Source organism: Rutidosis leptorrhynchoides, chromosome 8 (assembly GCF_046630445.1).
Source record: "Rutidosis leptorrhynchoides isolate AG116_Rl617_1_P2 chromosome 8, CSIRO_AGI_Rlap_v1, whole genome shotgun sequence".
NCBI lineage: Eukaryota > Viridiplantae > Streptophyta > Magnoliopsida > Asterales > Asteraceae > Rutidosis > Rutidosis leptorrhynchoides.
Genome location: NC_092340.1, coordinates 86,244,773 through 86,268,944, shown reverse-complemented (window position 1 = coordinate 86,268,944; position 24,172 = coordinate 86,244,773). Strand labels below are relative to the sequence as shown.

Sequence of the window (24,172 nt, the reverse complement as noted above, 5' to 3'; positions counted from 1 at the left end):
CATCCTTGTAGTTTAATGACTTTTTTACCCTCACATGCTCTGCACATGATAGGAGGGTAACGGAAAAATAGACAGAAAATAGACGGGAGGATGAGGGATGTAGATTTATGATACATTAGGGACTCGGAATGCACAAAAAAAAAAAAAAAAAAGGACCGGGAGTCAAAGTCGATGTAAAGTTCAGAGACGAGGAATGAAATTTTGTCTAATGATAATGCAAAGATTCATAAGAATATTTTATAAGCATATGATATAGAAAAAGTAATAAACAAATTACTACGCATTTAAAATTTTCAAATTCAAATAATGATAATGCAAAGGTTCATAAGAATATTTTATAAGCATATGATATAAAAAAAAGTAATAAACAAATTATTACTACGCATTTAAATTTTTCTATACACCAACCAAAATGGTTTCTATATAGTGAGTTAGTGGGAAGTTAGCCAATCAAATTTAATTGTTAATTACGTAAGTTAGAATAATTAGTAATAGTAAAGTAATAGTAACAGTAATGGTAATTTATGATATTTTATCTTACTTTAATTTAATAAGGTTATAATCGTACGAAATTTGAAATGGTTTTGAACTTTGGAGCGGTAGCATTATCGTTTATTTCCATTCTTAACTAAATCAAATTATTTTTGTTAATATTGATATATTTGATATTTGATATTTTTTTTTTTTGACCGGCTGATTAGTTGGTTAGACACACTCACACGATAGGTAGAAACCCGGGATCGAACCTCACAACCATCGTCGGGAATTTCACCCGCACCCGGACTGCTTTGAACACGTGCACCGCCCCTGCATGCACAGGGAATCACATACCCGTGTCCTGGATTGCCTGCTAGGAAAACTCCCCTCCCCTGGAATCGAACCTGCGCCACTTCAATGAGAGGTGAACACGGACCCGCCCCAAAGGAGCTGATACCACTCAGGCTGATGCCTCGGTATTTGATATTTGATATGATATGGTCCAGCTAAGATTATCTATAATTATAAACTAAATATATTTTTTAAAAATAAAATAAATGATACGTAGCGTATTAATAGTATATATATAACCGACTAGGGTTTCATTAACTTTTCAAACAATTCGTAAACCAATTTTAAAACATCAATACTTTCGAAGCCATGGGTTTCTTTACGGTCTTCGAGTCGTGTTCTAAATTTTCATTCCGATGGCTTTAGTAAATTTTCGAAGCCATGGGTTGTGATAAACGGAGTATTCGTTAATAAGGTTGTGTCAACAATTTTATCAGTTGTATTCGTTACTAGTTGTGGCAATATAACAACACTAAATGGCAAAAATTTCAAGACTACTTTTTTATGATAGGGAGTTTATTAAATAAAGTCACCTACAAAAGAATATTGTGTATAGTTTTGACACTTTCGCCGTTAATGATTTTATATTGCCACAAGTAGTAAGGAAGACGGCTGCTAAAAGACAATATCGATACCAAGTCAATGGGGCTTATCTTTAAAAAATCTGGTAGTGCCCTTTATGTATTTCAGAATTCGATTTGCGAATTACTCCGTATTTGCTAACTGACGTAGCAAGTTAGTCATATCAAAACTGAAATTTTGAATCTTTTTCATATTTTGTTGTTCTTAAGTCTATTTGATTAGGTTCTATTTTCTATTATTCAAATCATCAATTGTGTTTCATATAAAGTTATTTGTTATGTAGTATACAAATTATTATTATGTCATCACGTTTACAATTATCGGATACTCGATGGGCTAGGTGTTTCTCTGCATTGTTATTTTTGTTATTTGATGGGGACATAGGTGTTAGAAATTGGGTATGAATTGACTGCCGGATTCGTTCTTGAATCGTGTGTTCACTTTCTCTATAAAGTATTTCGACCCTACGATTGCCTCGGTTGCACGAAATCTTTACAGGGATAAGACAAGAACGCAATCAGTATTTTTGGCAATGAAATCACTGATCAAATTGTTAGAGAGTATGTGTGTTTTTCTGTTTGTTAAAATGAAAGCAAAAACATATTCCTATATTTATAGGAAGCGAAAAGGTGCGAGTGAAAGTACGCAACCTTTCAACCAAAGGATGTAACCCTTCAACGAAAAGACGCAACTTTTCGTTCACATCATTTAGAAAATGACATCACTCTTCATGAAATGATGTAACCATTCATGGTTACCTTTCATCAAAAGATGTAATTTCCAAGACCTTATTGAATTAACTCGAACGAGCGTGCACTCCGCACTCTCCAAACTCGTCATTAAGCTTAATTCGATAAGCCTTTGCTTTCTAGTAAATCCCAATTAACTAAAATGATTGTTGATAACACTAAAATCACCAACAAATCCCCCCCATTTTAGTGTAATCCTTGATTTACTAAAATAACTAAACAAACAGAACAAACTAATGCATAAATGAAAATGTTTCAGAAATTGAATTTTCACTTAGTATAATATTTACGAGAATTCGAGTATCAGGGTGTTTCAGAAATTGAACCCTTCCACTCATATGAAGACTATAAAATATTATACACATCAGTTTCTTACATATCTCTAAGACAATCTTGACATTATTATAAGCCATGTGTCCCAATCCTTCAGTGAACATATTGGCAGCTAAGTCCAAAGCTCCATTGAAGCGGCAAAACTTCATGTTCACATAGATAGCTATTTTAGTCTTGCACCCGCATATACAATTTTTCAAAAGAACTATTAAGAAGTTAAACTTCAACCTAACTCCACTTACGGGTCTAAACACATACTTTGGGATCAGTATATTTATGTGTTTCAATCTTCAGAAAGTAAGCTTACCTCATTGAATTCAGCTCCTAGCGTTGTACTAGAAGGGAATTGGGCGTCTCACTTTGGAAGATCTGGGTGGACTTCAATCCCATAACATTAGCCAAATTGCGCGCTTCCGGCTAATGTTTTAATCTAGTGATTTGCCAAATTTTGGTGTGACCCAACAAAATCCACATATATCACTCCATTCGTGATCAACTCACGAAACATAGTATGTCTAAGGCATAATTGTCTAAACTTTCACTTGTTTCAATAACATGCCTTAGTCAAAGGACATCCCACAACTAGGGATCACCATGAACTTTTAATCTTATTCATTATGACTTCAATCAATTTTCTTTTCTTTGCAATCCTTTAAACCAAGGATTTACCAAGTCCTTATTTTACTGTAAGAAACTTGTGAGTACTCAAACCAATTGATTGATTAGTCTTTCATATGTCTACCTCTCACAAGTAATCAATGTAACCTATAATTTATACACCCTTGATAATGTATCTCCATTATCCTTATGTACACAATTATTACTATTATATTGGATAGTTAGATTATAATTATAAACATACCTTAGTCAATCCACTTCTAGAACCAAGAAGTAATGACAATTAGTTTATAATGTCAATAATCTCAACATCCATCCTTTGAGCTAATACACCTCATCTATACCAAGTGTAAAATCTAAAAACTTGTAGATGTATAGTCCTCTTGATCAATAGTAAACTCAATACATTCTTAATATGCTTTAAGGATCACCATTGTGAACTAAACCATAACCCATGGTTGACTTTTACAAGTATTAAAATACTTAAGCCCCATCACAATGAATTCCACTAGACCATGCTTAATCTTTTAACACCATGCTAAATTGGTCACTTAATGTCATCACATACATCATACCACCAATTTTCAAAGCATACCGGTACTTGAAAACAATTAAGCAACATCTAATCCTCATTCCAGATTAAAACATATTTGTTTTATTAACATGTACCATCTTGATAGACCAACAAATGGTTTGTGGACATTATTCACACGAGAAACTCATGAATAAAGACTTCATGTTCATTATATTTGGTAAAACAATCGTTACTTCACAATCATGAAGATTGTTTTGTGACTTTTCTAATGGATTATCACCAACTGTCAAGTAGTCTAACAATTGTTACCAATTAAATCATTGTCTTACCAATAATCATAATTTTAACAATCATACGACCGTCCATGTCAACTTCCAAAAGAATGTAAAAACAACATCTTTTATTGACATTACACATTCATACACAATCACACAAAGTTCAATTAATTATTTTGATATCATATCAAAATACACTTTTCACTAAACAAGTTTTCACTTCGAAATTGAACCATCAATGTTAGATGTTGAATGACTAAATGATGAAAATATAAATGAAAATGAACAACCATTTTCCACCAACTTCTACATGCATGATGATTGCAATATCATAAATTGAGTAAAAAGTAATCGCATGAGTTGTTTGTGACGACCCGAGAATTTCCGACTAAATTTAAACTTAATCTTTATATGATTTCGACATGATAAGCAAAGTCTGTAATATTGTGTCTCGAAAATTTTGAAACTATATTCATGTAATCAAATACCCTTTGACCATGCCTAACGATTCACGAACAATTATGTGTATATAGATATGTATATACAATATATACTTGTTAATTAAAAACGTTAACAAAGTATTAGATATGTAATACTTTACATGAACACATTTTGTTCCAATATAAGTTTATTATAGTTATCGACGAGATTAAAAGATAATATCATATGATTGAATTATCAGATACATTGAATTATGATTACGGGTCTCTGTTGTGAGGTCCATTGTGATTTGAGAAATCTATTCTTTATTTAACGGTATTCGGAAATTGGTAAAGTGATTTACAAGTAAGAACAAAAGTGTCAATTAACGGGAACTAGACAAGGGTTAGTGGAGGTTCCTGTTCGTTTTCTCATATAGACGATTAACTAGTTACCTTTCATATTATTTAGAGAATTTTAATTCGAACTTATATGATTTTAAAATAAACGGAGATTCGAAAATGAATTCTACAAATTTTAGGCTTACTAAAAATGTAAATTAGGATTTAGTTATTAAATTTTAACACATTTTATATTTTACCCAGAATTGAGAGGGACAGTTGATGTAATTTTTATTTAATAAATTAATGATCGAATTTTATACCATAATGACTGAAATAAATAAAGGAATTTAATTTAAAATTTTGAGAGTTTTCTGAAAGACTTTTATCCGTCACTAATTATCAACGGGATACGAAATACTATTCCTAATAAAACTGTCGGTAATATAAATCCAAAAGAAGTTACAAATTGTTGATCTCACATGATTCTTTTTCATTCTTATATTATTATTACTTATTTATATTTATTTTATATATATATACTTTAACCGTTTCAATTAGTACAAAACATGAGAACAAGTGTTACTATTTCCTTTTTTTGTTTACTGTTTTCTTTTGACAAACATCATAAAGCATTAGTTACTCTTTTGTTGTTTCTCTGCGTTATGATTTATATAGACATATTAAATCTATATATACATGCATCTCATAGCTACATCACAAACCCACTTGTATGATTACTTAATAATTACTTTATTCTATCTAACTACTCTATTATATATAACGTATGCAGAGAATATATATATATATATATATATATATATATATATATATATATATATATATATATATATATATATATATATATATATATATATATATATATATATATATATATCATCACTATCCTCCTCAAACAATCACTTCCATCACCATTAAACCCCTAAACAACCATTTGCAACTAAACCGCTAACTTACACCATCACCTTGTGACTTCTAATTCCTGTTACTTTTCTTTTAGATCATGAAACAAAACCACCCTTTACCCCATCACCAAATCCATACTATCGTATCTGTTTTCCTGTTTATATTTGAACCAACCAAGAACCTCAACCAACAAATATGTTGCTACTGTTTTCCTCATATTCGAAACCCATCAACAACTTAATAAACTAACAACCCTCATCGTGAACTACTGCAGCTACATAGTTGTTTCTCTTTACGGACGAACAAAATCGAAGCCCAAACATGTATATCACCTGCTAATTACTTCGGTTACAGCAGTTTTTCTGTCCAACCCTGCCACCATTTGAAACCGCCACCTTGACCGTCGCCCAACTACGATGGACAACCACCACCATCTTAACCACCATCGACACCATTTTTTTTTCTTCTTCTTGTTTACATCGGCTACCAACCTACACCATCACGGCTTCACCACCGTCAATCTTAATATTCATCACCAACTACCATGAACACTTCTCTACTATATTTCTGTTTGTTTTTATCCGATAACAAAACGTATCTATTGCTCGATATACTACCATCATGGATTGATCACCTTGCTGCTGTTATACTCATCTTTCTATTTGAATAATCGCCCAACAACCACCAGTTTCAACTACTACTGTTCCGGTAATGAGCTTGATCAACCACCTCCATTTACGTTTTCTATTTCAGCTGTTACCGCTGCCTTTTTACTGCTCATTTACTGTAACCATCACTTCCTTTAAACTGCAAACACCATTCGAAACCACCCTCAAATCCGACTGTTGCTGCTCCTTTTACGTAATCCAACACCAAACCCAATAGCTTTATTTTTTTCTTTTCGATGATGATGATTTAATTAGAAACGATAATGAAGATACAGTTATATCGATCCACGATGAAGATGATGATTACTTGATTTCCGTTTCTATTTAGGTGAATGAAGATGGTACGATGATGAAGGTGAAACGAAGTCCTGCCATTTGTTGACTGCCACGATGATTTTTTTTTCTTCTTCTTTATCGATTAAACCCTACAGATATGTTTTGATTTATTTTATTACTGGATCATGGAGTTAAGTTAAGTGGATTACTTAGCAAGTCTGGGAAAAAAAAAACTAATTATTTACGGTTGGGCTGAGTCTGGATTTAATTGGGCCGTGAACTAGTTTGAGTTGTTGGGCCTGGATCTAGTTTGCTGTTGGGCTGCTAGTTAAAGAAGAAAACTGAAATATTGGTTAAATAAATATGAGATGGGAGTTAAGACAGAAAGACTGATCAGAGTAGATGGTTAAGGGAGTTGTTGGAGAGCGAGAGGTCTCGTGTTCGAGTCCCGTCTGGAGTATTCTTTTTAGACAAAGCTATGAGGGTATACACAATTACTTTTCTTATTATTATTATTATTATTATTATTATTATTATTATTATTATTATTATTATTATTATTATTATTATTATTATTATGATTATTATTATCACTATTATTGGTAATATGACTATTAGTATAGTTATAATTAAACTTATTATCATTATTATTATTAGTAGAAAAATTATTATATTCATAGTTATTATTATTAATATTACTACAAATAAATATTTTTTTTATATAAAAACACATTACCAAAATATAAAAATCACATATCACTATAATTATATTATTAACGATATAATAACTAAGCTATATATATAATATATAAATTAATTTATATATATATATATATATATATATATATATATATATATATATATATATATATATATATATATATATATAAAATCTAATATAAATTATTACTATTAATATGTGATAATGAAAGATAAACGCTAGTTAAATAAAATAGATAAATCAAATATATCTATATCTATATAACAAATAATTTAACAAGTATATTATTAAAAATAATATAAAGATCAGTCGTTTACGTGGTTTACGAGAATATGTTTTAATATGTATATACAAATGATATAGGTTCGTGAATCTGAGGTCAACCCTACATTTTGTTCAATGTGGTCATATGTATTTTTACTACAAAATACAGTACGTGAGTTTCATTTGCTCCCTTTTACTCATTACATTTTTGGGCTGAGAATACATGCAATGTTTTAATAAATGTTTTACAATATTTATATGCGTGAGTTTCATTTGCCCTTTTTACTCTTTACGTTTTTGGGCTGAGAATACATGCAAATACTTTATTAACTGTTTTACAATATTTATATGCGTGAGTTTCATTAATCCCTTTTTAAATGCTTTTGCAATATATATTTTTGGGACTGAGAATACATCCGTTGTTTTTATAACTGTTTTACGAAATAGACACAAGTAATTGAAACTACATTATATGGTTGAATGATCGAAATCGAATATGCCCCTTTTTATTAATTCTGGTAATCTAAGAATTAGGGAACAGACACCCTAATTGACGCGAACTCTAAAGATAGATCTATCGGGCCCAACAAGCCCCATCCAAAGTACCGGATGCTTTAGTACTTCGAAATTTATATCATGTCCGAAGGAGGATCCCGGAATGATGGGGATATTCTTATATGCATATTGTGAATGTCGGTTACTAGGTGTTCAATCCATATGAATGATATTTTTGTCTCTATGCATGGGACGTATATTTATGAGAAATGAAAATGAAAATCTTGTGGTCTATTAAAATGATGGAAATGATTATTTATGTTAAACTAATGAACTCACCAACCTTTTGGTTGACACTTTAAAGCATGTTTATTCTCAGGTATTAAAGAAATCTTCCGCTGTGCATTTGCTCATCTTAGAGATATTACTTGGAGTCATTCATGACATATTTCAAAAGACGTTGCATTCGAGTCGTTGAGTTCATCAAGATTATTATTAAGTCAATTATAGTTAGATATATTATGAAATGGTATGCATACCGTCAACTTTCGGTGTAATGAAAGATTGTCTTTTCAAAAATGAATGCAATGTTTGTAAAATGTATCATATAGAGGTCAAGTACCTCGCGATGTAATCAACTGTTGTGAATCGTTTATAATCGATATGGACTTTGTTCGGATGGATTAGGACGGGTCTTCACAGTTGGTATCAGAGCGGTGGTCTTAGCGAACTAGGTCTGCATTAGTGTGTCTAACTGATAAGTCATTAGGATACATTAGTGAGTCTGGACTTTGACCGTGTCTGCATGTCAAAAGTTTTGCTTATCATTCGAAACTTACCTGCTTATCATTCTTAGAGAATCACTGCTTATCATTCTTAGTCTAGACACGTCTTACTGCATTTAGTGCATCGATAGTGTATAGACAAAAATTCATATCTTTGTGTATCTGATAATTCATACCTTAGCGTATCTGTTATTGTTATCTTTGCCTGACAGCTTTCGTAGATTCCTCCGTAACATATGAGATTTTAGTATTATATATGCATATGTACCTTATGTATTGCAGGGTAATAATCTACATCCTGCAATCTATTTCTTATTGAAAATCCTTCATCTGATCGTACGAGATGAATCCCTCAACCAGTTCGAGTCCTCAGATTCCAATAGCTATTCCGATAGTTATTCCGATAGCAATTCTGACATGGATGTTCACCTAAGCTCCGAAAGCAGCGTCACCAGAATGAATCAATCAATCAGCCATCTCCAATTCATCTGATGGGTTCATAGTCGACTTAATCAATGGAGACACGAAGAAGGCTATTCCTTCCACCAATCGAATTCACCTCTTGAAAATGAACCTGAAGCACTTACCGGTGAACCAGTCTGAAAAATCATTTTCACCTCATTTTCCAGAATATCTCGTCATGATTACATAATATCTCATATTCTAAACCTTATTCATTCGCTCGTTCTTACCGACAATCATCCCGGAGTAATCGAAGAAGTCAATGAGCTTCGCGTCTGAGTAATGTTTTTTGAAGAATATGGTACAAAATTTACCAGCTTCAGCAACATCATCAACACCAATAGTACCATCAGTAACAGCACCAGTACCATCAACAATCCATGCCTCAACATCTCATTCTGTACCTCGAGTATAATTATCGTTCTACGTATCGTTTTACATCATTTATTTTCGTTCGACATGATGGTTATGTAATCTCTAATGTTTTAGAGATTATGTACTCTAGTTCTAACCGTAAAGCAAATGAGATTAATATTATATTTACTCATTAAATCTATGATTATATCTGAAGAAAATATATATATGTATATATATATTTTCATAAAGATTGTAATTAAAAAAAAAAATTTCTTTCGTACAAACTGTTAATGGTGAAAATATTTTAACGGGTAGGTAATACCCGAGGAATATTTAGATTTCACCTTAATAAGTTACACTGTATATTCGTTGAAGCTGATTCAACAGTCATTTACTATCCTACTTACAACCACCGATATACGTATCCGTTCACCACAAAATAACCATTTTCATTCAATTTCATATTTAGATTTTGACTTCTCAGAATCCAACAAGTGGCATAATGAAGAAAACATATGACAAAATAAATTTTTTTAGAAACAGACAAATTAACTATGAGAATTTTGTTAAGAATCCACGCTAACTGTTCCTAGCTAACTGGTTACATTTTATTTATCACAATTTACATTCTCGCAATTTACATTCTCGCAATTTACATTCTCGCAATTTTATTTATTGTCAATTAATTTCTGTATTTATTTTACGCACTTTAAATATCGGGACACGTATACAAGGTTTTGACATATCATATCGACGCATCTATATATATTATTTGGAATCACCATAGACACTCTATATGCAGTAATGATCGAGTTCTCTATACAGGGTTGAGGTTGATTCTACAATAATATATATACTTTGAGTTGTGATCGAGTCTGAGACAAATACGGGTCACGATACGTATTAATTAATTCGAATATTATAAATTAAACTATATATGAAATATTGGACTGTTAACTGTGGACTTTCGATTGTGGACTACCAACATTGGACAATTAAAATGAACTAAAATATTGATTATAACATATGAAACTAAACAATTCTTCAAGTTTGCCACTTGATTTCATCTTAAACCTCATTTGTATCTCGACGATTTCAATCTGCATCCAAACCTTTCATGATTCTTAAAAACACCTCAATCGAGAGGATGAACCAACCGCACTTCATCTACGGAAGAAAAGATTGATGCATATAGTTATGCACCTGAAACACTCAGAAATTGTGTAAACGTTTAACACGTGTCTGTTCTAGCTCCTTTGGCATTGTTATTACCGAAAATAACATTTCAACTATTTTTCCAATTAGCCAATTTTGTCATAGCTTCAGCAAATCAACTTCGACTTCTATTCTAATTAGCCTTATTATAACCTCGATATATAAGTTTGCCTGTCGTCATCGTTACCGGGAAACCGTTTATATTCCATCACATTAGCAGTAAACTTACCAGCAACTTCAATTAATTTGGACTTTCAAAAAAAAAATATATCTATACCCTGTAACAATAAATGCCATACCAATTACCGAGAATTAGCAATCAGTATTTTGAATCTCGTAGTATTTCTACATCAATAGTATATGTATACATATAACAATTATCTCCTAGAATCACGACCTTCAATTCTGAAATTTTGAAAAGCACCCAGTCTACGAATCAATACATTGAACTTTGAAAAAGCTGAATGAAGCAGCAAAAATGGTGGGCAACTGTAAACGACCTAAATCGTCGAAAGTTTGATGATAAAGAATAGTATGTTGGAAAATCTCAGAAAAGTTGGAACTGAAAAAAAAACTGATTGAGCAAACTACGAAGGAGTCTCTGATCAAATCACAAGGACTAAAATTGTATATTAAGAATTCTGATGATTCTGTTTCTGATGAAATCTTTAGCGAATACCTTGCTTCTGAATCCAAACTCTTGCGGACAAATTTTCTTCACCATCCTTCGATATTAGAAATTTCAAGATATCATCGTATCCTTCATTATAAATATCCTCCATATTTCTGAAGATATTTTCATAACTATTCTTATCTGAATCATTAATCTATTAGTGCTATCAGTGTTACATCATATAGAAACTGTTAGTTTCTATATTCTGTAAACTTTCGAGCTTAAAATATGAATGTTATTGAAGTAATGTTGGGAACTGATGTGTGAGTTAGTATAATATAATGACACTTGATCAACGTGATTATATTACAGTAAGTCATGCTGAGTTTCTAATGGGACATGATGATTCACAGATCATAATGTCATCATGTGCCATGTTACATGACTCTTTCATTCTGCTTAACTCCTGAACATATCAAGAAAGTATATTCTTGATAGTTCTATTCTCAATTATTCTAATAATTTGACAAATCAAATCGTACGATTTCGTTCTTTCTTGGTTAGAACATTAAGTTCATTCGAAACTCCGTACTTACGAATTCTGGACCGTTGCTCGCTTTACTAGAGGTCGAGAGGATAATAAAAAAGGCAAAGAGATCTAAAATATAAGAGGAAATATAAAGCCCAATAACAACACGGAGGTTACAAACCGTGGATATTAATACGAATAGCAATATAAAGACACGGTATAATTAAGAATAGTATCACCCAAGGTAATAGAAGAAGTAAATAGATTCTTCTGATGAAAGATTGAAAAGAAAGATGACAGAAATGATAACTAGAAAAATATTAGGGATTAGAACTGGACTAAACATTTTCACAATCTTTTGGATGTATGAACTAAGAAAGAAAGTATAGGAATGGTAAGAACAATGGGACGGAGGAGTTTAATTTATAATAGAAATACCAGACAGCGTAATTGATACAGATCACCGTATTTAATTATAGAGATCTTAATTTCCTTACTCACCGAAGAATCAAATCTTTTAGATTTCGAAGATTTTATTTAAATCCCTTGAATTTCGGAATTCAACCAAGACAACATCAAAAGATAAGACGCACCTTAATTTCTAAATTCAATCCTGACTACGTCAAAAGCTAAGACAAATCTTTACTTCTTCATTTCACTCTTTAGTGATAGCTTCACTCGTACTCTTCGAATAATCGAATTGTTTTATCCATATTACTCAATAATGATAAAACTCTACTTATCAACTTATATTCGTTATAAAAACATTTTTATTGTTAGCCATGACCACCCCACTCAAATTTCGGGACGAAATTTCTTTAACGGGTAGGTACTGTGACGACCCGAAAATTTCCGACTAAATTTAAACTTAATCTTTATATGATTTCGACATGATAAGCAAAGTCTGTAATATTGTGTCTCGAAAATTTTGAAACTATATTCATGTAATCAAATACCCTTTGACCATGCCTAACGATTCACGAACAATTATGTGTATATAGATATGTATATACAATATATACTTGTTAATTAAAAACGTTAACAAAGTATTAGATATGTAATACTTTACATGAACACATTTTGTTCCAATATAAGTTTATTATAGTTATCGACGAGATTAAAAGATAATATCATATGATTGAATTATCAGATACATTGAATTATGATTACGGGTCTCTGTTGTGAAGTCCATTGTGATTTGAGAAATCTATTCTTTATTTAACGGTATTCGGAAATTGGTAAAGTGATTTACAAGTAAGAACAAAAGTGTCAATTAACGGGAACTAGACAAGGGTTAGTGGAGGTTCCTGTTCGTTTTCTCATATAGACGATTAACTAGTTACCTTTCATATTATTTAGAGAATTTTAATTCGAACTTATATGATTTTAAAATAAACGGAGATTCGAAAATGAATTCTACAAATTTTAGGCTTACTAAAAATGTAAATTAGGATTTAGTTATTAAATTTTAACACATTTTATATTTTACCCAGAATTGAGAGGGACAGTTGATGTAATTTTTATTTAATAAATTAATAATCGAATTTTATACCATAATGACTGAAATAAATAAAGGAATTTAATTTAAAATTTTGAGAGTTTTCTGAAAGACTTTTATCCGTCACTAATTATCAACGGGATACGAAATACTATTCCTAATAAAAATGTCGGTAATATAAATCCAAAAGAAGTTACAAATTGTTGATCTCACATGATTCTTTTTCATTCTTATATTATTATTACTTATTTATATTTATTTTATATATATATACTTTAACCGTTTCAATTAGTACAAAACATGAGAACAAGTGTTACTATTTCCTTTTTTTGTTTACTGTTTTCTTTTGACAAACATCATAAAGCATTAGTTACTCTTTTGTTGTTTCTCTGCGTTATGATTTATATAGACATATTAAATCTATATATACATGCATCTCATAGCTACATCACAAACCCACTTGTATGATTACTTAATAATTACTTTATTCTATCTAACTACTCTATTATATATAACGTATGCAGAGAATATATATATATATATATATATATATATATATATATATATATATATATATATATATATATATATATATATATATATATATATATATATATATCACCACTATCCTCCTCAAACAATCACTTCCATCACCATTAAACCCCTAAACAACCATTTGCAACTAAACCGCTAACTTACACCATCACCTTGTGACTTCTAATTCCTGTTATTAGATCATGAAACAAAACCACCCTTTACCCCATCACCAAATCCATACTATCGTATCTGTTTTCCTGTTTATATTTGAACCAACCAAGAACCTCAACCAACAAATATGTTGCTACTGTTTTCCTCATATTCGAAACCCATCAACAACTTAATAAACTAACAACCCTCATCGTGAACTACTGCAGCTACATAGTTGTTTCTCTTTACGGACGAACAAAATCGAAGCCCAAACATGTATATCACCTGCTAATTACTTCGGTTACAGCAGTTTTTCTGTCCAACCCTGCCACCATTTGAAACCGCCACCTTGACCGTCGCCCAACTACGATGGACAACCACCACCATCTTAACCACCATCGACACCACTTTTTTTTCTTCTTCTTGTTTACATCGGCTACCAACCTACACCATCACGGCTTCACCACCGTCAATCTTAATATTCATCACCAACTACCATGAACACTTCTCTACTATATTTCTGTTTGTTTTTATCCGATAACAAAACGTATCTATTGCTCGATATACTACCATCATGGATTGATCACCTTGCTGCTGTTATACTCATCTTTCTATTTGAATAATCGCCCAACAACCACCAGTTTCAACTACTACTGTTCCGGTAATGAGCTTGATCAACCACCTCCATTTACGTTTTCTATTCCAGCTGTTACCGCTGCCTTTTTACTGCTCATTTACTGTAACCATCACTTCCTTTAAACTGCAAACACCATTCGAAACCACCCTCAAATCCGACTGTTGCTGCTCCTTTTACGTAATCCAACACCAAACCCAATAGCTTTATTTTTTTCTTTTCGATGATGATGATTTAATTAGAAACGATAATGAAGATACAGTTATATCGATCCACGATGAAGATGATGATTACTTGATTTCCGTTTCTATTTAGGTGAATGAAGATGGTACGATGATGAAGGTGAAACGAAGTCCTGCCATTTGTTGACTGCCACGATGATTTTTTTTTCTTCTTCTTTATCGATTAAACCCTACAGATATGTTTTGATTTATTTTATTACTGGATCATGGAGTTAAGTTAAGTGGATTACTTAGCAAGTCTGGGAAAAAAAAAACTAATTATTTACGGTTGGGCTGAGTCTGGATTTAATTGGGCCGTGAACTAGTTTGAGTTGTTGGGCCTGGATCTAGTTTGCTGTTGGGCTGCTAGTTAAAGAAGAAAACTGAAATATTGGTTAAATAAATATGAGATGGGAGTTAAGACAGAAAGACTGATCAGAGTAGATGGTTAAGGGAGTTGTTGGAGAGCGAGAGGTCTCGTGTTCGAGTCCCGTCTGGAGTATTCTTTTTAGACAAAGCTATGAGGGTATACACAATTACTTTTCTTATTATTATTATTATTATTATTATTATTATTATTATTATTATTATTATTATTATTATGATTATTATTATCACTATTATTGGTAATATGACTATTAGTATAGTTATAATTAAACTTATTATCATTATTATTATTAGTATTCATAGTTATTATTATTAATATTACTACAAATAAATATTTTTTTTATATAAAAACAAATTACCAAAATATAAAATCACATATCACTATAATTATATTATTAACGATATAATAACTAAGCTATATATATAATATATAAATTAATTTATATATATATATATATATATATATATATATATATATATATATATATATATATATATATATATATATATATATATATATATATAAAATCTAATATAAATTATTACTATTAATATGTGATAATGAAAGATAAACGCTAGTTAAATAAAATAGATAAATCAAATATATCTATATCTATATAACAAATAATTTAACAAGTATATTATTAAAAATAATATAAAGATCAGTCGTTTACGTGGTTTACGAGAATATGTTTTAATATGTATATACAAATGATATAGGTTCGTGAATCTGAGGTCAACCCTACATTTTGTTCAATGTGGTCATATGTATTTTTACTACAAAATACAGTAGGTGAGTTTCATTTGCTCCCTTTTACTCATTACATTTTTGGGCTGAGAATACATGCAATGTTTTAATAAATGTTTTACAATATTTATATGCGTGAGTTTCATTTGCCCTTTTTACTCTTTACGTTTTTGGGCTGAGAATACATGCAAATACTTTATTAACTGTTTTACAATATTTATATGCGTGAGTTTCATTAATCCCTTTTTAAATGCTTTTGCAATATATATTTTTGGGACTGAGAATACATCCGTTGTTTTTATAACTGTTTTACGAAATAGACACAAGTAATTGAAACTACATTATATGGTTGAATGATCGAAATCGAATATGCCCCTTTTTATTAATTCTGGTAATCTAAGAATTAGGGAACAGACACCCTAATTGACGCGAACTCTAAAGATAGATCTATCGGGCCCAACAAGCCCCATCCAAAGTACCGGATGCTTTAGTACTTCGAAATTTATATCATATCCGAAGGAGGATCCCGGAATGATGGGGATATTCTTATATGCATATTGTGAATGTCGGTTACCAGGTGTTCAATCCATATGAATGATATTTTTGTCTCTATGCATGGGACGTATATTTATGAGAAATGAAAATGAAAATCTTGTGGTCTATTAAAATGATGGAAATGATTATTTATGTTAAACTAATGAACTCACCAACCTTTTGGTTGACACTTTAAAGCATGTTTATTCTCAGGTATTAAAGAAATCTTCCGCTGTGCATTTGCTCATCTTAGAGATATTACTTGGAGTCATTCATGACATATTTCAAAAGACGTTGCATTCGAGTCGTTGAGTTCATCAAGATTATTATTAAGTCAATTATAGTTAGATATATTATGAAATGGTATGCATACCGTCAACTTTCGGTGTAATGAAAGATTGTCTTTTCAAAAATGAATGCAATGTTTGTAAAATGTATCATATAGAGGTCAAGTACCTCGCGATGTAATCAACTGTTGTGAATCGTTTATAATCGATATGGACTTTGTTCGGATGGATTAGGACGGGTCTTCACATTGTTGGTTATCGACAACATCAACATATTTTATCTCATAATATTTTGCATTTTCCAGGAAATATAGTTTTAGATATGATTAAAATAATCCTCCATGTATTTAAGCGGTTTCAATCGCAATTGAGGATAACAATTTAAATATTATCCACAAAGGATTGTTGCCCAGGAACAAAACGGTGGATTAGTATCATATTCCAAGTATGGCATCCATCCATACATATTTCGATACTTACATGAATTAATATATCCATGATGGTTACCTGTTAAATGAACATCACCCATCATATTAATTCACCCCTTTTAATTCCACCATACTTGTTCGCGAATCATTATTATAAATATATAATAACATGCAATTCATGGCATAGGATACTAACATGTACAATAAACTAGAGAAAAGCAGTAACCGTCAAATTCACGAGAATTGTCACAAATTTGATATTAATTTCTCTGATAAAACGTACATGTAGCAACCATATATATTTTTCAAATAACATGATATATTTCAATCCGTAAATGTAAGATTCGTGAAAAATATATATACGGAGTAGTATATTCAGAACCGTAATCCACCGCTTCGTACATGATATCTCAGACACATATTTGAAACGCGTACTTATGAGTATATATTTATGAATTTAAGGCACACGATTCATGGTATATACATTTAAAGCTATATTTCATTCTTGAATCCATATTAAGAAATCCATACCATTAATATGAGTAGAAAAGGCGTACCTTTTTGCAGTATTATTCAATTGTTAATGAATCTCACCAGGCCAATATCCTGTCAAACGTTCTGAAACTCCTTCATACGAACCAGCCTTTTCGTTTCCACATATTTAGAAATCTCTTTAACGATTCACCATCATGATTATCCCAAAATACTTTATAGATTTGTTAGAAATTGGGTATGAATTGACTGCCGGATTCGTTCTTGAATCGTGTGTTCACTTTCTCTATAAAGTATTTCGACCCTACGATTGCCTCGGTTGCACGAAATCTTTACAGGGATAAGACAAGAACGCAATCAGTATTTTTGGCAATGAAATCACTGATCAAATTGTTAGAGAGTATGTGTGTTTTTCTGTTTGTTAAAATGAAAGCAAAAACATATTCCTATATTTATAGGAAGCGAAAAGGTGCGAGTGAAAGTACGCAACCTTTCAACCAAAGGATGTAACCCTTCAACGAAAAGACGCAACCTTTCGTTCACATCATTTAGGAAATGACATCACTCTTCATGAAATGATGTAACCATTCATGGTTACCTTTCATCAAAAGATGTAATTTCCAAGACCTTATTGAATTAACTCGAACGAGCGTGCACTCCGCAATCTCCAAACTCATCATTAAGCTTAATTCAACGGTTAAGGGCAGCCTTTGTGCGCAATGTTGTACCCCACGGGAGTCGAACTCCTGACCTCTCGCTAAGAGCGTTAGACAAGTACCACATGAGTTACAAGGTTAATGAGATTTATTGTGTGGAGGTGATTTTAGTTTGGAATCAAAATGGTTTATTGATCCTAAAGTCTATGAGGTCAAGTAAGTCAATTACATCTTCATTTGTTTTAAAAAGCTTAGTTTATTTTTTTTTTAAATTTTATATAGACTTGTAATTAGTTGGTAATATTCATATCATGTTGTTGAGCTTATTGCATCTGCTTGTTACTTAATTGCATTAGTAGAGTGGTTAAAGCTCATTATTCTGTTGTTAATTTTGTGGATTTTGTTCAGATATAAAAGCAACAAGATTGTTAACAAAGGCGATACGCCTTAGAACATTGCGAAGGTTGAAGGACTATTTGTGAGAGAAGTTGCAATGTTAACTGAAGTGCAACACAAAAACTTAGTGAAGTTATTTTGTTGAATTCTGATCAAAGCAATAAGATTTTATATTTAATGTCAAAATCCAATAACGATGGATGTACGCTCAGTTTATCGGAGCATGTAAGGAACCAGTGATGGTCATAGTAACCGAACTTCTTACTGGTGGAACTTTAAGGAAATACTTGGTGAATATTCGGCCTACGTCTTTGGATACACGTGTTGCTATAAGTTTTGCTTTTGATATAGCCCGTGCAATGGAATGCTTACACTCACACGGGATCATTCATCGATACTTCAAAACCAGGCAAATTTCTTTTATGATCCGTAATCATACTACGGGTGTGTTTGATAAAACTAAATTATTTAGCGATGCAAATGGTAGCTTATATTTGTAAATTGTAGTTGAGAATGGTAGCTTATAGTTGTAGATGTTTTTTTAACAACAGTACGGGATCACCCGGGGGACTTAACCACCTACGTGTTCATCTCCAACAGTTGCATAACCCGCTCCCAACTGCTGCCCAGGAGTAAACCCGATACTGAAATGCTTATACTAACACGGGATCATTAATTTTCGTAATATTGTTATTTTCGGAGGACTTGTTACTAACAGCTGATTTTGGTTTAGCGAGAGAAGAGTCATTAACAGAAATGATGACTGCAGAAACAGGAACTAACACACAATAAGTTACCTTTTGAGGCATGTCAAATCTTCAAGCAGCCTACACTGCTGCTTTTAAGGTGTGTAATACGTGTCATTTTCCAATCATTTTGTTCTGAATTCGTAAAACATAATACATAGGTGAGAAGCATGATGGCGTATATAATATATAAAAAAAAGGATTGAAACTCAGTATAAAGTTTCTTTGATGTGTCTGACTACTGATCTAAAAATGTTCAATATTCATTTTGATTGGATCCAAATCAACACCGTCAGATGGGTAATGTCAAATGCTTAAGCTAAAGCAAAAATAGGTGGAAAGTTTTGAACAATCTACTAATTAGCGATATAAAAAATCTAATACTCCGTAATACATATACTATATGTTTATGTATATGTATATGTACAACTTATTCTATAAGAGGTGTTAAAAACGGACAGTAAGTGTTTGGGTTAGCCTAACTCGACTCGATTTGACATGTTAGCTGTGCTTTTTCCCACGTATAAATATGTGAGAAATAATGATCACCGATGTACTAAAAAGCCATAATGATTTGAAAATATATTCGACGTGATGAAATACAAGGTTGCAAAAGTCACTACTACTCGGTGAGTATTCGGTCGGGACTTTTTAGGGAGTACTCTACAACTCAGGAAGTACTCGGATGTTGACCAAGTTTGACTTTGAATAATTTTGACCGAGTTTTGACTAACTATCAGAGTAATCCCAAGTTTTGACTGAGTTTTGACCGAGTTTGACTGAGTTTTTACCGAACACTCGCTGAGTTGCAAAAACCGAGTACTCGCTTAGTAATTCCGAGTTCTTCAAACTCTGATTAAGTCAATCTCAGTCGTTGGTTTCGATTGATTTTGTTCTACAGAATGTGGGGCCGAGTGCTGAGGATCTCCCGGAGGATCTAGCATTAATTGTAACATCTTGTTGGAAAGAAGATCCAAATTTTCAACCTCATTTCAGTCAAATTATACAAATGCTTCATCATTACTCATCTGCCAACTTCCCTCCTGGGCCCAAGCCCAGGCCCACTGCTATCCCATCTCGGATTTTTGCTTCTCAAATTGCTGTTTTTTCACCCGATTCACCTGGTAAGTACAAGTACTTTAATCGCAAAAAACAGACGATTATTGTCGGTGGCATATTTGGAGATTTCGTAATTCGGTGCTTTATGGTCCGCCTAGATTGAAAAAAGATATTTTGTTCGATTCCATAAGAAATTTTTCTTTTAATTGAATTATTTTTTTTTTTTTAGTAGAAGCAAATGTAATTGTAGTTGGAACTCATGGCTTGTTAAGCCATTGTAATCGTTTTTGCCCCCTTCCTAGTGTCTTTCTAGGAGGGTGTGGTTGTGTTTGTTAATAATATTTCGCAGTTCCAAAAAAATTGAGGGTACGCCAAGAGCAACAGTGGAAAACAACCCTAAAGGTATTTCTCCTGTTATCAGTGCTGGTTAACGCGAAATGGTGGAAGAAAAAACTTGGAACATACGTCTGTATACAGTTAAAAAATAGAAGAAAAAAGAGCAAAAGTGTCGAAGTATTAGGACATCGTGTTAGCTTTTGAGTTTTGATGGAGTTGATCAATCAGTTAGTTTTCATATGCATTAGAACCATGGTATATGGCTTCGATTGTAAACAACTGCTGTTTGTTTGAGTATACTGGAAGAACACGAGTTTGTAACAAGCGAGGATTCAACAAGCTGCAACGCTATAATGCAGGAACAAAACTATTCTCCTGGACGGTTTTTTATACCGTGTTTGCTAGTTTTCCAGGACATATGTGTTCTTTTTGCGATTTCACAAAGATAGTTGTTTGGTTACGATGAAGGTACTGATATTCGCCTATTCGGTATTGTAGAAAGTCAATAATGATAGTGTTGTAAATTTAGTGTAATTTTGGGTTTTAATCTACACTTGTAAATGGGTTTGGAGGTACGGAGTGTACACCCATTAAGTGATAGATTACCCGAACCCAAAAGTGGTTTTCCATTATTTACTATCATGACTTGGTCTACCTGAAATTTGACTAAGTGTTTTCAGTACTAAGTTTTCTTAGTAAGCTGAAATTTGGCTAAGTGTTTTGTGCTGGTTGTTCTGCATTGCTGGTCCTTGTGCTGGTTGTTCTGCATTGCTGGTCCTTGTGCTGGTTGTTCTGCATTGCTGGTCCCTGTGCTGGTTGTTCTGCACAGCTGGTCCCTGTGCTGGTTGTTTTGCGCAGCTGGTCCCTGTGCTGGTTATTCTGCGCAGCTGGTCCCTGTGCTGGTAGTTCTGCGCAGCTGGTCCTGTTTGCTGGTTCCTCTGCGCTGCTGGTCCTGTATGCTGACTTTTGCGCTGCTGGTCCTGTTTGCTGATTTTTGCGCTGCTGGTCCTTTTGCAGTGCTGGTTCTTAAGAGACAGCAGTAAGAAAACACTTAACACAATTTTGAGTGATTACGGAAGAATTATTCTTGCACCCACTTTTTCTTTAGTGGTTGAAGGAATAATACTTGTTTATTATAAAGTGATCACTCATGCTTTGATAGTTGTAAAATATAATATTTGTTTATTGTAAAAGTAACAACTTTTACTTTAATGATGGAAGTGATAATATTTGTTTATAGAAATATTCTTCCTGTAACCACTTTTGAATATTATAGAAGATACTTTTATTAATCAATCGGCCAATTGATTTTAATAAAAGACTCTTTCATGATTAAGGGTGTATATAAATATATTAACCAATATGCATGAGAAAAATACACAAGTTACGAACACCAAAATATTCTTCTGCAAAAGGAATTCTTGTTTCTGCCAAAACAAGAATTTAATCTCTGTCTTATCCCAAAGTGATATTCGTGTAACCCAGGCTATAAGGGTCGAATAATTACTTTCGGAAAGTGATACCACGATTCAGTGATTTATCCGGCTATCGATTATTTTACCCAACACGAAAGAATTTAATAAAACCTCCAACAATCGAAAGTAATTATCCGTTATAATCGATGGCGGCTACGATGAAACACATGACGGCGAATTTCTCCAAACTTGATAAGTTTGAGGGAATTGATTTTAGGAGATGGCAAAAGAAGATGCACTTCTTTCTGAGCAGCATGAGTGTGGTGTACGTACTCAGCACACCAATTCCTGAAGATCATGGTGATGATGCCACTATTGAACAAATTCGAAAAAGGTGCAAGTGGGAGAACGATGACTACATCGCTAGAGGTTTAATCCTCAATGGTATGGCTGATTCCCTTTTTGATATTTACCTAAATGTTGAATCTTCTAAAGAACTATGGGACTGTTTAGAAACCAAGTATATGTCTGAGGATGCTTCTAGTAAAAAGTTCCTTGTGAGTAATTTTAATAATTACAAGATGGTCGATTCTAGACCGGTCTTGGAACAATACAATGAGCTCATTCGTATACTTGGTCAATTCACACAACATAAGATGAACATGGATGAGTCTATTCAAGTCTCAAGCATAATTGATAAACTACCTCCATCTTGGAAAGAATTTAAACATTCTTTGAAACATAAGAAGGAGGAGTTAACTCTTGTTGAGTTGGGTAGTCATCTGCGTATTGAGGAATCCCTCAGGTTGCAGGATAATGACAAGCCAAAGAGCAACGAAGTTGCTGGTACGTCTGTTGTCAATATGGTGGAACATAAAAAGTTCACTAGTAATAATGACAAAAAGGGCAAACGTAAACATCAAGGTTATAACAAGGCTAATCCGAACAAGAAGTCTAAATTGACTTGTTGGAAGTGTGGTAAAACTGGACACATGAAAAAGGATTGCAAGGTTATTTTTGGTAATAATAATGCCAAAGGATCTAGCACAAGCGGTTCGGGAAATGGTTTAAACAACCACAACTCGAAAGGTCAGAATATATTTAATAATTCAAATGAGAATTATTATGTTTCATATATATCTGAGGCTTATTTTGTGCAGGATGATGATGTCGCGTGGTGGGTTGACTCGGGAGCCACCACCCATGTATGCAAGGATAGATTTTGGTTCAAGACTTACGAGTCCGTGACTGATGGATCAATTCTTCATATGGGAAATGAGTCAACAGCCTCTGTTCATGGACGTGGAAGTGTGGATTTGTGTTTTAGTTCTGGAAAAACTATTTGTTTGTTTGATGTTTTGCATGTACCACAAATAAGGAAAAATTTGGTTTCCAGTAGTGTGTTAAATTGTTGTGGTTATAAACAAGTGATTGAATCTGATAAGTTTGTTTTGTCAAAACATGGTATGTTTGTTGGTTTTGGTTATTTATGCAATAGAATGTTTAGACTTAACATTAATCACTTGAATGTTAATTTTGCTTTTATATCTACTTCTAGCATAAATAATTCTACACTTTGGCATGCTAGACTAGGACATGTACACTTTAAAAGAATGCAAGATATGTCTAAAGATGGATTAATACCGGCCTTTGAC

At 32.4% G+C, this 24,172-nt stretch overlaps 1 pseudogene; it reads left to right on the top strand.

Annotated features, from left to right (window-relative positions):
• The first annotated feature begins 18,992 nt into the window (after positions 1-18,992).
• Positions 18,993-21,247, top strand: LOC139863589 (serine/threonine-protein kinase STY13-like; annotated as a pseudogene).
• The last annotated feature ends 2,925 nt before the right edge of the window (positions 21,248-24,172 follow it).